Source organism: Adiantum capillus-veneris, chromosome 12 (genome assembly GCF_014529385.1).
Source record: "Adiantum capillus-veneris isolate H3 chromosome 12, ASM1452938v2, whole genome shotgun sequence".
Taxonomy (NCBI): domain Eukaryota; kingdom Viridiplantae; phylum Streptophyta; class Polypodiopsida; order Polypodiales; family Pteridaceae; genus Adiantum; species Adiantum capillus-veneris.
This window is the reverse complement of record NC_140942.1, coordinates 56,321,260-56,337,256: the sequence shown is the minus strand read 5'-3', so window position 1 is coordinate 56,337,256 and position 15,997 is coordinate 56,321,260. Positions and strand designations below refer to the sequence as shown.

At 39.7% G+C, this 15,997-nt stretch overlaps 2 pseudogenes; both read right to left on the bottom strand.

Moving 5' to 3' along the window:
• Window positions 1-11,744: 11,744 nt before the first annotated feature.
• LOC147445779 (shikimate O-hydroxycinnamoyltransferase pseudogene) lies at window positions 11,745-12,321 on the bottom strand (annotated as a pseudogene).
• Window positions 12,322-12,460: 139 nt separating this feature from the next.
• Window positions 12,461-13,641, bottom strand: LOC147445778 (shikimate O-hydroxycinnamoyltransferase-like; annotated as a pseudogene).
• Window positions 13,642-15,997: the final 2,356 nt, after the last annotated feature.

Below are 15,997 nucleotides of genomic sequence, written 5' to 3'. Positions count from 1 at the left end.
AAGTATGTGCAGCAATGATATTAAAGTCCACATTTTATGCAATGATATTAAAGTCCACTATGAACGTACCTGACACATTTTATGCCAATCGTGTGACTTCAAACCGGTAAGCTTTCCTTCTTTAGTAAAACACGTTCGGAGCGAGTGCATTACGCCAGTGGGGGTCCGCAAAGATCGAATGGCCTCTTTTACTTTGCGTTCTTGGGCTCCTGTGAAAATCCATGGTGCTTTAGGAAGTTTTATCGATCCATCAGACGCTGTTTGCGGCCAATATCTTCTGAAGACATTTCACCAGTACTTTTGGATCGACGGAGCCCACCATGAGTGAAGGCAGCAATACCCTATATTCCATTGAGGGCTTTCTTCACCCGCTTCATGCAGGCATCGCAGTCTATGGAGACCCGCATCTAATCTAATATAACGTAAATCTAAATCTAGCTTAAATAAACGTAAATCTAGTTAAAAATAAACCTAAATCTAATTTAATGTAAGTCTACATATAACCTAATCTTTAACGTCTTTTAAGATAGTTTCCTACGACGTTATAACTCTCTTCTTCCTGTGTGTGTGCGCGTGTGTGGATGTGTGTGCCAATAAAAAGAGATAAATGGTATAACCTTTCTATCACCCATGCCAAGTATGATAGATTGATTATGCCATTTCTCTCTTGAATAATAGGTCGTCAGTTCAACTCCTCGTCGGCTAGATCTTTAGGTCTTTTAATTTTAATTAGTTTCCTACGACGCTCCCTTAGTTTCTCTTTCTTTCTCTCTCAATGTGTGTGCGTTTTTTTGGATCGTATGCATGTTTTCTTTCTCTTTTCCTCTCTCAATGTGTGCGTTTTTTGTTTATGCATGTTCTCTCTCTCTTTTCCTCTCTCAATGCGTGCGTTTTTTGTTTATGCATGCTCTCTCTCTCTTTTTCTCTCTCAATGTGTGTGTGCATTCTTTGTTTACGTATGTGTGTGCGTTTTTGCACTCTCTCTCGCTCTCTCTCTCTCTCTCTCTCTCTCTCTCAAAAACACTATGTGTGTGTGTGTATGTGTGTGTGTGAGAGAGAGAGCGAGGGAGAGAGAAAGAGGGGAAGGGAACATGAGAATGAGGAGAGGGAAGGAGCATTCCTGGCTCTCCTTCCTCTCCTCGTGTGTGTGTGTGTGTGTGTGTGTGTGTAAAAGAAAAAGAGAGAGAGAGAGAGAGAGAGAGAGTGAGGGAGAGCGTTACCTGCTCTTTGCTTGAGGGCGCCGAAAAACTCAGATCTGAGATCTGAGTTTTTGGGCGCGCTCGGTTATTTTTTTTACCCCAGCTGGCGTCGCTATGAGCGTCGCTATAAGCGTCGCTATGAGCGTCGCAAACTTCTTTGTAAATTTGCGACGCTCATAGCGACGCCGGGAATTTTTTTTTTTTGAGCGTCGCTGTGTGAGCGTCGCTAATGTGAAGAGCCTCTTGTAGTGGGAGGAGTAAAACAAGTTTGATTCTTTGATGATGAAGATGAAGTTGAGACCACTTAAAGATGAAGTCGAGACCACTCATAAGAGTAATTACTCCAAGAGTCACTGGGCAAGAACATCTACTGAGACCCTAGTAAAAGTGGGAGACTTAGAAAGCCATACATTGCAATGGTAGATCATGGCTTTGAAATTAACCTCATGTCAAAGAGTCTATATCAAAAAGGCAAATGGACAATCAAAAATCATGGATAGATGATCCATGCAACAAAAAAATCATCAAGGGAGCCACATGGAGCTTGTGTGAATGTAAGGGTGACTATAGTGGACGTGAAAGATAATCAAAATTTCTTTGTTGAGGAGATGTCTACGTACCCTCTTGTGCTTGGGTAGCCATACATCACTGCTACTCATATAGAAACAAAGGTAATGGAGGATGGTTCAACTTATGCTAGGATAGTGAGCAGGTATTGAAATTGTGCGGTCTAAATCCTTAGTGTTTGTGTGGACAATGAAAGGAGCCGTGAAATTTTTAGAGAGAAACCCTTGCCAAAGAGAAACAAATATTTCAAGGACTATAGGGATATGAAGGGTTTTGACCATGTACAATTGTAGAGTAGGATTGTAGTGGCACAAGAAAGGGAAAAGTTCTCGCATGATGTATATGAAAAGGAGATGTTTTCTACAGGTTTTATAGGATTGTTAGACTATGTATCTATTGCTTTTACAAAGTGTCATGATTTGAAGCGGGGTGAAAGACAACATGGTAATATTGTATCGAAAGGTTTGAGAAGCAATGGTTTGATAGAAGATGAGGAATGCATTGCAGGTGTATTTCATGAGTGTTTTGTGGATACCATGCAAGACTTGGAGTCTTTAGTGGATTGCAATTTGTGTGTTGGAAATGAGGTTGTGAAAGTATGCTTCATAGAAATGTACAAAGTTATTTAGGATCTAGAAAAAGCTCAAGGTATTGATGTGCGATTGGATACTAAGTATAAGTCTATGGCAAAGAGAGTGAAACCAGTGGCATTACATCTACCAAAAGGCTGCATAAATAATACGGAACAACCTCGTTTGCAACCTAGTCTTCATGACCCAAGCAAGATTGGGCACAAGTTTATGCACGCTTCTTTGAAGGAGCTAAAGGTTGGTTGCAAGGATAGTTTGCAATAAGATAAAAAGATATGCTTTGAATACATGCAAGTATAACATGGAAATGATTTTTTATTTGAGCCACATGAGATAGGGTGTGTTGATCCTTCCATTTTTTCTCCTATGGTAATTTTCACTATCCCTCATGTACCTTCGAACTTGCGACCTGTTCCAATTCCAAAGGTTCATTTGCCAAAACTCATTGAGTTGCTTAATGAAAAGTTCAAGATGGGTATTTTGGAGCATTTTGGTGCTCTATATTCAAACACGTGGTTCACAGTTTTGAAGAACAATGGCTCTTTACGATTTATTTTGGATATGCAACTTTTCAACAAGGTTACAATTAGAAATGTGGGTACATGGCTGATTGTAGATGAGTTTGCAGACGCATTTTCAAGAAGGATGATATATTCTATGGGGAATTTGTACTCAGGGTATCATCAATTCCAAGTCGCAATGGAAAGCAAGGACTTGACCACCATGACGACACCTTTGGGTTCAGTAAGGATGTACACCTTACCTTAGGGAGAAACTAATTCAGTTGAATATATGATGAATGGTATGAACAAAGTCCTACGTGACTTCATACCTCAAACTACAATTCCCTTTCTTGGTGATGTGCCGATCAAAGGATGCAATGTAAGTAATATAGATGTGGCTCTAGACTTGAGGGGGTGTCGCAAGTATGTGGAAAATCATATCAAACAATGACTATGATAAGATCTTGTCAAGGTTGGAAGAGATGAACCTTACCTTGTCTGGGAAAAAATTAGTGTTTAGTGTGAACGAAGTTCTTCTTGTAGGACATATGTGCGGTCCATATGGCAGAAGGCCCTGTCTTGCAAAAATTGATGTAATTCAAAGAATGAAAGAGAAATGTATAAATGTGACTGAGGATTCAATGTTTTTGGGTGCATATGTGTTTTATGTTTTTTGGATTCCACATTATGCGCATGTAATAACCTTTGTATCAACTATTGAGAAAGAACCAAAACTTCCAATGGAAGAAATGCATACCCATGCCATGAGAAAATTAAAGAAGTTATTGCACTTTGAGGAAAGTAAACTATGAATGTGGAAGACATGCTATTGTGACAGTGGATACTAGCCCCACAGTAATTGGATCCGATATTGTCCAAGATGATGAAGATGGTAAGCGATATGTAGTGAGATTTGCAGCAAAGGTCCTAAGTGCTTGTCAACGCAATTATCCACAGGTGAAAAGGAAACTATGGAGAGACGTTATACCCTAAAATGTGATAAAGAGTATTCGATAGGTGCAAATGTAATAGTGAAGACGAAAATGTGATAAAGAGTATTTGATAGGTACAAATGTAATTGAAGACTTATTGGCTACCCCTTCTTGCATGATCACGAGTTGCTCAACTCCTGACATTGCTATATTGAGATGAATTGCCTACATAAAGTCATTGAATCCTAAATTTAAGCACATTGCAAGGAAATATAATCTAGTTGAGGATATGCTTTCCGGAGAAAGATATGAAAATGAAGAAGAAATTGTCATTGAGGGTGATGGTGTAGGCACAAGGTTTTATCATAACTTTCATGCAATGGGTGATCATGTTTTCCTATCAAATGCACTTCATTCATTTACAAAGGACCTATATCAAGGAGATTGGTTTCTCATTGGACGTTATCTGAGCACTTTGACAAGGCAAGAAGGGTGGATAGATCAAGAGATCAAAAGAATACAAAGAAAAGCCTATGGATACTTTTTAAAAGATGGATACTTGTGGAAGCATCCAAAACAAAGAAATGGGATTCCATTGATCATTGAGGTGACTAAAAGAAACATTTCCCGTGGAATAGTGAAAATGCTACAGTAAAAAAGGTACGCAAAAAAAACGTCAGCATTGAGGTGACTGAAAGACATAAATCTTTTTGTCATCTTACTAGGTTCTTCAAGCACCCTACATACCCACTGGATATGCACTATAAGTGGGTAGTAGGTTTGATTACAATGCCATTGGGTTTATGGAAAATGAGTGCTTGCATAAGAAGATTTAACTAACCAGATTGAAGCTCGTGCTTTAAGAACAAAAAGCAAAAAAGGATATGTAAATGCCTCTTAGACAATGTGATTAGCCATTATAGTTGTGTTGGGAAAGTAACAACTGACAGGGGTGAGTTGGATGCCGACAAGGCTAGGGAGTTTCCCGCTAGGTTGGGCATTAAGCTCTCTCTCACTACTAAATACAATCCTGAAGGGAATGGTAAATCGGAACATGGCATCCTCCTATCATTTAAGCATTGGCTAAGGCTTGCAAAGGAAAATTGGGAGAGGGGCCTGGGTCATTGCCTCGTGTTTTATGGGCTAATTGTACAAGTCATAGATCAATTACTGGTTATATGCCTTGTGAGTGATGTATGGTAAAAAACTATAATGCCAATTGAGGATGTAATTCCTACATGAGATGTATTGCTTTGGGACAATGGAATGAGTAGGGAAGACCTTCTTGCTTTGTGAATACAACAATTAGAAAGAAGAACATAATGCCAATTGAGGATGTAATTCCTACATGGAATGTATTGCCTTGGGACAATGGAATGAGTAGGGAGGACCTTCTTGCTTTGTGCATACAACGATTAGAAAGAAGAACACAAGATATTGAGATTGCAATAGCACGATTGGGAGATGTAAGGTTGATAAATAAGGATGGATTTGATAAAAGGCACATGCTCAGGCCTAGAGCTATTGAGGAAGGTGATTGGGTGTTGGTGTATGAAAATAGTATTGATAACCAACGCTCAACAATAAGAAAGATTTCAAAGAGATGGCTTGTTCCTTATGTGGTTAAACATGGACATGTTAATGCAACTTATACCTTGTATGAGTTGAATGGGATAAATGAAGATTTCCGTTGCAAGGAAAAGAATCAAACTATTCAAAAGAAGAGGAGATACAGATCAATATGTATGTTGAGTTAAATAAAGAATGAACTTGCATATGGTATGTGTGGCACATGTCAGAAGATGTGCAGGTTTAGAGGGGGTGTATATCATGCCATGGCACATGCATAATGTAGCTATAATATGTACCTCACTCTCAATCCTTTTATTTCTTGGGACCAAATTCTATGATGTACATAGTGTGATATGTGTGAAAATAGATGTAATTGTTGCATTTGTGTACATACCTTGTTGGACAACACAAACAATGTGAGTAAAATGCATCAATGAAGATGTTTCAACAATAAGCAAAACACAGAGTTAATCTCTCATCCACAAATGTCATAAATCAAGTCAAAAATGACAAAATGCTCTGCAACCACTACGGAGAGAAGCAAGACAAAACCTGCGATTCATAATTAAATAAATGCATAAACCTATTTGAGACCAATCTGTCTCAATCACAGATTCACATATGGCATACTAAACAAGTGTTACATAAAGACGGTGATTGCATAAAACTCACAATAGGTTGGGAAGATCTTGGACTCTTTTTTGGTGAATGATTATCTCACAAAATGATATACCAACAAAGCAATTGTGAAAGAGAAATGGAGGCATGAGAATGGGATTGAAGGACTCTCTATTTTAAAGAGAACAACTTGAGAACAACAAGAGCTGGAGGAAGGAAGAATCCACGACCTTCTAAGGAGGTTTCATTGTAGGTTCCTCCCCCTCCCAAGGTTCCAATGGAGGAGGTATCTATAGAAAAGACAAAAGATCACGGAAAACAAAAAGTGAAAAATCCTACTTATACGTCAAAATCAAACATTGAAGTTGCTAAAAATTTAAAGCATATTTGGAGGAAAGGATTTTGAATAGTAAAGTTGATTTTACTATGGGTGAAGCTCTTGGCATGGCTAAGCATGATTCCCATGAGGATATTATAGATATCATGAGAAGAAAGATGAAGACTCTTGTTGAGTCTATCCCTCCATAATCATAGGGTAAAGGAGAGCCATTGAAGTCACCAGTAATACGCGTATAAGACATGGAATGTGATGATAATGTGGTAGGATGCTACTAGTCTTGTGGAATAGATATGTGTGTTAGATTTTTTTATGACGATGATGAAGATGATGCCTCACATAAAATCCACTACTCTAAATGTCACAGGAAAGAACTACAATAAAAACTTTGTTCAATGTGGGTAATCTTGAGGAGCTATATGTTCCATTGATAGATCATGGATCCAAAATTAATATTACGTTTAAGAGTCTCTACATGAAGGGCAAGTTCCCAATAGAAACTATCCATGGTTGGATGATTAGGGCTACCAAAAACTTTAAAAGGCATCTCTGTGGGGCATAGGTGACCATTGATAGAAGGCATATTATGAAAGTGTTCACTCTCAAAATGTATGAAATGATACTAAGTCTTTTGAAAAGGAGAAGGATTCAATGTCAATGAAGGACTAGAAGTGTAAGTAGGGACCAAGTAGAAAATTATAGCAAAGAAAGTAAGACTAGTGGCCTTGTCTTTACCATAAAATTCTAGGGAAAATCTAGAAGAAACCTCTTTGTAACACAAAATCTTAGGGATTCAAAAAGAATTGGACACAATTTCATAATGGAATCTCCAAAATAATTAAAGGTTCATTGTGGGGAGTTTTTAACACAAGAAGAGAAGAGGCGTTTTACAAAAAAATTATCAAGACATTGTAAGGCTTTTTCTTTACAACCACATGAGATAGGATGTGTTGATTCTAGTATTGTTGCACCTATGGTGATCTTCATTATCCCTCATTCTCCTTGGATTTACATCCAATTTTGGTCCCAAAAGCACTTTAAAAAAACATGCTCATAGCACAATGAAGGCATCCTTGAAGAAACACCCATTCTTGTCACTATAGACCTCATTGAAGGTTGGTTCTATATCATAAAACACTGAGCATGATCTGGTACGCACTTCTGGGACCACATATAGCCAAAACAATCGAGTTCACCAATGCATTTTCTATGTGACAAGACTAGTTTCATGCCATAGTTTTTCCAGACAAAGTAAAGCATTAGTCTTAGAATTGGCCTCAAGGGCCATTATCACACGCGTATGACCTCTGATACCATTGAAAGGATAGGGGAGCTACTTGTGTTCCTTCTTGCACCAAACCCCTCCTCTTATAGGCTCCCCAACCTATCTTTAGGGTTACCTACAACATAGTACACTAGTCGGCGGCCTTCCGTCAAACCCTTTCCCACCATGGACACACTACCCTTTTCCTTTAAGAATTCTCCCCTCAAACAATGAATCACATTGGACCAAGATTTTGAGCTATTCCAAAAAAGACTCAATCATGAGGCCAAGGATCACTCACATCTCATATTCACGCAATATGTCAATTATTCATTTTTCTACTACACCTTTCCTTGCAACTTGTCTTCTTCTTCATCTATGCATCCAGGTTTGAATTTTTTTAGTAATTCATCCTTGATATTCTCTTCTTGTAGAGGCCTTTGTCCTGCAAAATATATTCTACATGTGAATGTAGCTTATAGGCACTAATAGAGGATGACATCAAGGTGTAGAACATCACCATATACATCATCATCCTAAGGTGCGAATCTACACTTGATATCAAATGGCCTATCACATGGGTTATGACACATATGCTATGAATGGAAAAGAGATGGTGAACATGCCATAAGAGTTGGTGCACAAGACAAAGGCCATCCTCAATTGAGGGAAGGGGTGATCCGACTCATCTACATTGAGTCTCTCTCTCTCTCTCTCTCTCTCTCTCTCTCTCTCTCTCTCTCTCTCTCCTCTCTCTCTCTCTGTGCCACACACACACACACATCCAATCATAGGTATAATATCATACCATCGAATTTATGCATGCTCTAAGTTAAAGTCCAAGTTGATCTTTACAACTACATTGAAATCATAACATCTATAGTAATTCTTGTTGATCGAGATCAAGGCCTCAAAGATCAAGATTATAAGAGAAATGAGCAGTGAAAGAATCTGAATGAATGGCAAGAATGTAAGTTCTAACAACACCAGAATAATGTCAATATGGATAATCTGCTTCTTGGAATATATTTCTTGATAATAAAATGATGACCATACTTAAATTTTTGCAGCAATAAAGTCTTGCTATCTTTGTTATAATTGTTGCTATCTTTGGCATCATGTAGCATCACACATCTCGGCACCCATTGTGGATGAAAAAATTAAACATGGTAACGATGGCAAACTGAAGATGTGTTCAACCACTAATAAAACTAAAACATTTAGCCGTCGTCCACCAGAACGACATGCATTAAGTTCATTTCAAGAAAGTGAGTGCAAGTATGAAGATATAGTCTTTGTGAATCCGTGAAGACAATTCAACCTCCTTGGAAAACCCTCATTTGACAAGGGCATTTTAAGGATAATGCCTCTAGAGAGAAGCCTTCCGTTTCTACTGCAAAGAAAAGTGCATAGAGCTTCCCAAATCTAGCCCTGTTGGGTTATATAGTACAAGAGGAATACTTTTCATCCATGTTTACGAGTCAATACCCTAAAGTTTTTTATCCACATTAGCATAATGTTATACACCTTTTTCTAAATCGAAGTATGAGACCATGTTTGAGGTGACATGCATCACCTTGGATGCACACAAACATAACCACATCACCTTTAGGGTCCTCTCTCTCTCTCTCTCTCTCTCCAAAATGTGGCTTCATTTGTAATAGGACTTATTCTCCAAAGTTTTGTTAAATTTTTTTTTTTTTTTTTTTTTTTGTTCATTGTGTTTGGATTAAATTTTGTTCATTCCAGCATTTTTCCACAGTGTAGGACTTCATTCTAATCGTTCTCGTGAAGTTTCAAATTTGGACCCAGGACACCCCTCGGGAGCCAGTTTCAAGGGTACTAATTTGAAAACTTTTGTATGAAGCACTTGTAGTCCTCAACACAAGGAAAAATATTGCTTCTTTGTGTTTTCACTGGTTCCTGCATTTTGATGCCCATTTCAGCCCGTAGATTAGAGAAAAAGTGAGAAAATGCTGTTTTAGACTGTTTTTGTGAAAATTGCTAACTTGCAGGTAATTTTTTGGGCAAACTGAGTAGGATATGGATTTTGCGCTTAACATGACTTTCAGAGAGCTCAATGAGAGGAACAAATTCATGTGAGACAGACCCGATCAAATTCTGAACCGTTTGGGAGTTACGGCTCGCTGAAAATGGCCAGAAATTGTGGACTAATTTTTTTTCTAAATTTGCTAACTCGTGGGTGTGGGTTGCATTTTGTGGTTTTTATGTGTTTGAATGCAGGACTTCTCTTTCCGAACCTATTTTTGGGCCTCTTTGCTAAAGACGGGAGAAAGGACGAAAATAGCCACTCTCTCACGTGAAGAAGACAACCCGTATGCAGAAGGAGGCTATTCTATTGTGATGGTGCCTTGTGATTGAGATTGAGAGTGAGTGCGATTGAGAACTGTGCACAGATTGAGAGTGAGATTGAGACTGAGATAGCTCGGGGGTGGTTGGGAGGTTGATACGAGCTACGCTCTTCTTGTACCCGGAATTGATTTCAATATACATCTCTAATTTCCTACGTGTACTCTGTGTACTTGCAATTTTTTTATTCAGTGTTGTATTTTCGTGTCTGGTCACATCATTAGCCACTCAAATTCAAGCAAATGTTGCTACCATCCCCTTCAAAGTGGAGGAGTTCTTACAAGAACGTCGTTGTAGGGAAGGCCTTTAATTGACTATATGCATTGGTGACTTACCCTCCTCTTGGTGGGAGGAGAATACCGACTTTCATACTGCCTTAACTAAGCACAACAATGCTTTCCAACCAGTCAAGTTTGACAGTCCCACCATCGAATTCGTCCATCATGATCCCCACACCAACCAAGGGAGCCTTGTTTTCAAGACCAAGAGGACCGCATGGCACTCTTGAAATAAATGCATCTTCCCAAGGGCACAACCATATGGATTAGCGAGGCTCTAACCCACACCCAACCCAAGATAAAGAAGCAAGTGTTGCACAAGGTACGAGATGCACGGGCCGCAGGTAAGTACGCCGTCTTATCGTGGTGGTAGAGCCATCATCGAGGAGTTTTGCACACGGAAACCCACCCAACATCCACCTCCTCCCCCTTAGCCACCCCTCTCCCCCTAAGCAACATTTGTTGCAAATTTGGTCTATCACCCCCCTAGCCCGTCCCCCCCTTCCCAACATCTACATGTGTTATTGCACACATTGTACCTCTTAGATAGAGGAGCCTCTATTGTACATGTTTTATTGGTTGTCCCATAGGTCATATCTGACCTCCAAGGATGATAATGGAATCTATCTATCTAACCCGCCCCCCACAAACATCTACATGTGTTATTGCACACATTGTACCCTCTTAGATAGAGGAGCCTCTATTGTACATGTTTTATTGGTTGTCCTATAGGTCATATTTGACCTCCAAGAGTGATAATGGAATCTATCTATCTAACCCCCCCCCCCCCCCCCCCTCTTTCCCACACCACAACACCTACACGCATCCAATCATATGTATAATATCATACCATTGAATGTATGCATGCTCTAAGTTGAAGTCCAAGAGCTTTTAAACTACATTGAAATGCATAACATCTACAGTAATTCTTGTTGACCCAGATCAAGGCCTCAATGATCAAGATTATAAGAGAAATGAGCAGTGAAAGAAATTAGAATGAATGGCAAGAATGTAAGTTTTAGGAACACCAGACTAATGTCAACAAGGATAATCTCCTGCTTGGAATATCTTTCTTGACAATAAAATGCTTCCCATAATTTTGTAATCTTAGAATGTAATAAAGTCTTGTCCATTGCTGAAGGCAAAATGTCACAAATCAACATACTCTCCATCCAAGGATTTTTGCAAAATATTAATCATCCTAAGACCTCTTCCTCCCCATGCAACATGTGGATATGCTTTTCTTGCATTTGGAAACAAGGTGTCAAAAATGGACCTTTCAATAATGAAAATGCATTTCAATAAAGAAAAGCATAGTAAGGCCAAATTTGTAAAGCTTTGACTAGCCAAACAAGGTGAAGAATCACATGGGTGTTCTAAGACAAGAGAAACTCACATGCCCATTGAATCAATCTTAGAGAATAAAGAGAAGGACCTTGCAAGCTAAAAATACTTATACAAAAGCTAGCATGTCCATTTCATACTAAAAAGAGTACTAGGGGAAATGGAGATAATCAAAACTGGTAGAAGGGTTGCTCAAAGGTGGGCATGTGGTGGGAGGCAAGGGCAAGGGAAATGGAGAGGCCACTACCACCAGAGGGGCTAGGAAGCATGAAAGGGAGGCCTTCAAAGGAGATGCCAACAGGGCCCATGCAGATGGGGCAGCCCCAACCAAAAGTTACAATCGTGGATGGAAAGGTGGGTCCAAGAGGTGATACGGACATTAGGAGTATGAAAGGTGTGGGCACCTTGAGCAAGAAACTCTAGGCCAGGTTGTAGCTCCAAATAATCAAGTGCTCATAGTAAATATTCATCGTCCATACGTGCGATGGCCTCCCTAATCCTTTGGGCACCCACACTTAGTGGGCCTTTGTCTAGCTTACCGACTTGTGCCATGAGTGTGGCAGTGAAGATGGCATTGCCAAAGTAGCCTCTTGGCAAGGCTGGTTGCAATCGGCTTCTCCCTTTTATTGCTATGTACAATTTTATCTCTTGTTTCTCACTCAACCCTCGTGCCCTTGACACACACCTCCACACATGTGTTGCCACTGCCTCGTATGTGCTGTATGTCACCCCTCTTGTTCCATCCATTGCCGTTGCTTGCAGCTCCACAACTTGCCAACATTAAAATGCTCAATATCAACAATTTTCCCCAGAAAACACCTTAATTTAGCACCACACAATGAATATGTTCAAATTACACAAAATATGAACATAATATTACAGTAAATTATGAACAACTGTAACGGAAATCGTCACTTGTTATTGGACTAACAGGCTACAAAAGAAAATGCTTGAGACTTATTCTAAGAGCTAGCCATCAAAGTTGAAGTTCTGCATGGGTGTGACTGGCAGTGCTCAAAACAAAGCATGTTCATAATCTCAATTTTTAAGATTAAGGCAATGAGGCAGCCAATATTTATGCCAAAATGCTGGATTTTTGGGAAATTACACTATAAAACGGGACATTGGAACACTACCTTATGTTATGCAATTGAGCAACCAACCATAATTTTTACCTGTGCTCGAGTGAGAAAGAAAAAATTGCAAGCCACATTGTCGTTCGTATTTGTAGGCCCACTGTCATTATGATGTGAAGAGAGCTTGTTCTTGCATTTTGCCACTACATTTGGTTGTACTGCAATGCCGCGATCATATTTGCTAGAGGGCAATAGTGAAGGGGGAGGTTGATACTCGATGTGCGAGAATGTTGGTGTAGATGGGTCACGCGTCCGCAAAAGGGTACGATTGATAAAAGGATGACGTCGAATGCCTTCCCCCCTTTGCTATGTCTGCCCTTGTGTTGACGAAGTGGGTACTGGAGATCCCATTAGCAACATGGTGCTCCATCCCCACACCAAGCGAGGCCCCTCATCATTGAAAGAATGTTACCACTATAGATTATTTGTGTCGACTACTGTTTACGAAATAAACCAATATGGTGCATAATAATTACATAGGATGTGGTCACTCTTCCGTGTAGGTCAGATGAGGCACATGTTGTTTAAGGGCAAGAGTATGTGCAAAATCACCAAAGTCATTGATAATGGCATCGATCTCTGCCTCGACAAGAAGCACACCCTCGGTAATACAATTAAGGTAGATACGTCCATAGGACCTCAAGAGCCTTCTTGCCACTGGGGTAGAAGGGAACTAGTGCCTTCTCCAAAACCTCATAAGAGAAGAAGTCGTCCTATTATGTTTTTGAAGTAGCTGGCAAAGCATAGACAAACATATTGTAAACATGATTCAAACTAGCGCTAGCCCTGGGCAATGCGTCTCTCTCTCTCTCTCTCTCTCTCTTACAATTACCGGAGAAAAGTATTGACGCTTTTGAGTTTTGCATGCCAAGCTGCAAAGTGCACACCAGATGCCAAAGGTTGCAATGCGGAACGTGATGAGTGGCCGCATCTCTTCTTATAGAGAAGGCGTAGAGACTGTCTCTCTCATCTCTCTCTCTCTCTCTCTCTCTCTCTGTGGATTGCTCCTACGACGTTCTCTCTCTCTCTCTCTCTCTCTCTCTCTCTCTCTCTCTCTCTCTCTCTCTCTCTCTCTCTCTCTCTCTCTCTCTCTCTCTCTCTCTCGCCCGCCTCCCCGGCAACTACGTGGTGCTGTGCTACTTGACGCCATGCTACGAAATACCGAAAATGCACGTGACGTTTTTCTCCTCTCGCGTGGTGCTGTGCTACTGTGCCTGCTCTCGTCATCTTCTGATGGAGAATCTGATGGAGCATCTCTCGTCATCTCGCCATCTCTCGACTTTTTAAATGGCTTCGCCCCGAAATTTGTTGATGCGGTATTATGTTGATATGCAAGTGTAAATTGTTGCTACATTTTCCACATCATTTCCCTGTGCCCCATAGTCTAACTGTGTTGTCCAAGTAAACGCATAGTACAATATCACAGCCATCACAAAACTTGATGTTGTTGACATGTGTATAATGTGAAAATAAAATATCTACCTGGGACCAAATGCAACAATGTACATAATGTCATATGTGTGAGAGGTTGCAATGGTTCCAACTGTGTACATACCTTAGTAGGGAGACGAGGCTCTAGATGTATCACTCTTGCACATTTTCTCAAATGAATAAATGCTTAACTTGATTTAGAAATGTACAACTGTCAAGTGTTTTGAAGTGGCACGCTCATCTTGCTTGGAAAGTCTAATGCGGTTGATCTCCTCTTAAATTAGCAAGTTTCATGTATATCTATAAAGAATGTATCCAACATGCTTGACACATGGGTTTCAACGTGTAATTGGAGGCCAAGGGAAGTTTCTCACAAATTTGGGGATCTTTCCTAGCTTGCTTGGGCTAAAAATGACAACATATTGATAAAGCAAATCCAAAAATAGCCAAAGAAGCATATATCACAATGACACATTTACAACGGTGGTCATGGTTGCTCAAGCTAGGGGGCTACTTTTTAGAGTAGTCCCGTGCGTGCTGTATCTACCTCATGTTCGAGCTTGTGAGGCCATCAAATAGGGTTTTCTCTCTTCAAGTAAGCATTTGGGACTGTCTAACGAAGCGCCTAAGATTGTATAAAATGGCCTTATTTAGTAATTGAAGCGAAAGATTAAGGTTTATAATAGGACAAATGAACACTTCATATGTGCAATTAGGCGTGAGTCTACACCATATCATCATACATACAAGAGTTTTGAGTTGATTTTAGTACTTTTTTAGATGGATGAATAGCCTTTTTCTCAATTTTAGTGTGTCTTTTGCTTTGAATCCTCTATGATTTACTAGTTTTTGCGATGAACTCTCAAATTCAAAACCCTGGTCCTTTTCAAACACCACCTCAAACTTTCTAATACATTTTTGGTGAACCCAACGTGAAATGGGCTAGGGTGATGGAACGGAAGCTTAATTGAAGGTCTCAATAGAAAGATTTTAAGTTATAGAGAAACAAGAGCAACAAGGGATGCAATTTTGATTCTATTGTAATGCAAATGTTTCAAGCCTTTGTTGTGTTTATGTAGCATAAACCAGCTATTAAAAGAAAGAACTTTCTTCAAGAAAATTCCTTCAATCAGTGGTGCATAAACTTGACCAATCTGATGGTAGATATGTAACAAAGTGTCTTTGTGGTTATGTAAAGGATATGGAGCTACATTGACTACCTAAAGCGGAGATGGTATCAAGTTCTTAGCTACTTTTGATTCTTCATATGAATGAGCATGTAAGGGGAATTGGAAATGAGCATGGGGGCTAGCTAAGCAAAAATGACAAAGAGACAAGATCATAGTCAAACCTACTCAAGCCCCAGGAGTTTGTGAGAGTTTTGTAGATGTTATTATTGTGGTTCCAAAGAGGAAGAAATCTATCTTAGATGGTTTTATCAAGGCAATGCAAGAGCTCGCCTTAAAGATTGCAAGGCTAGAAGAGAATCATCAAGCCAATCTACAAGGCAAAGACCTAAAAAAAGAGAAGGATTTGTACACAGGTGCATACGATGTGATGGTATCAACAATGAAAGGAGATATTGTGAAGGGTTCGATGAATGCTTTGATGAAGGATCTTTTTTTCTTCAAAGATCAAGATTCACTCAAGTGAAATAGGTAAGCCTTTGGGAATGAATTTGGCAGAGGAGGGAGTAATAAGCTATTTGAGGACATGGCCACTAGACATGTCATCTTAATGGTTGAGGCAACCGCCCATGGGTTGAACGTGGAGCCTATTGACCAAAAAAGAGTCGAGGTTGATTTGGATAAGATGTGTCAGCTTACTACCTCTAATATAGAGGCAACAACACGTCT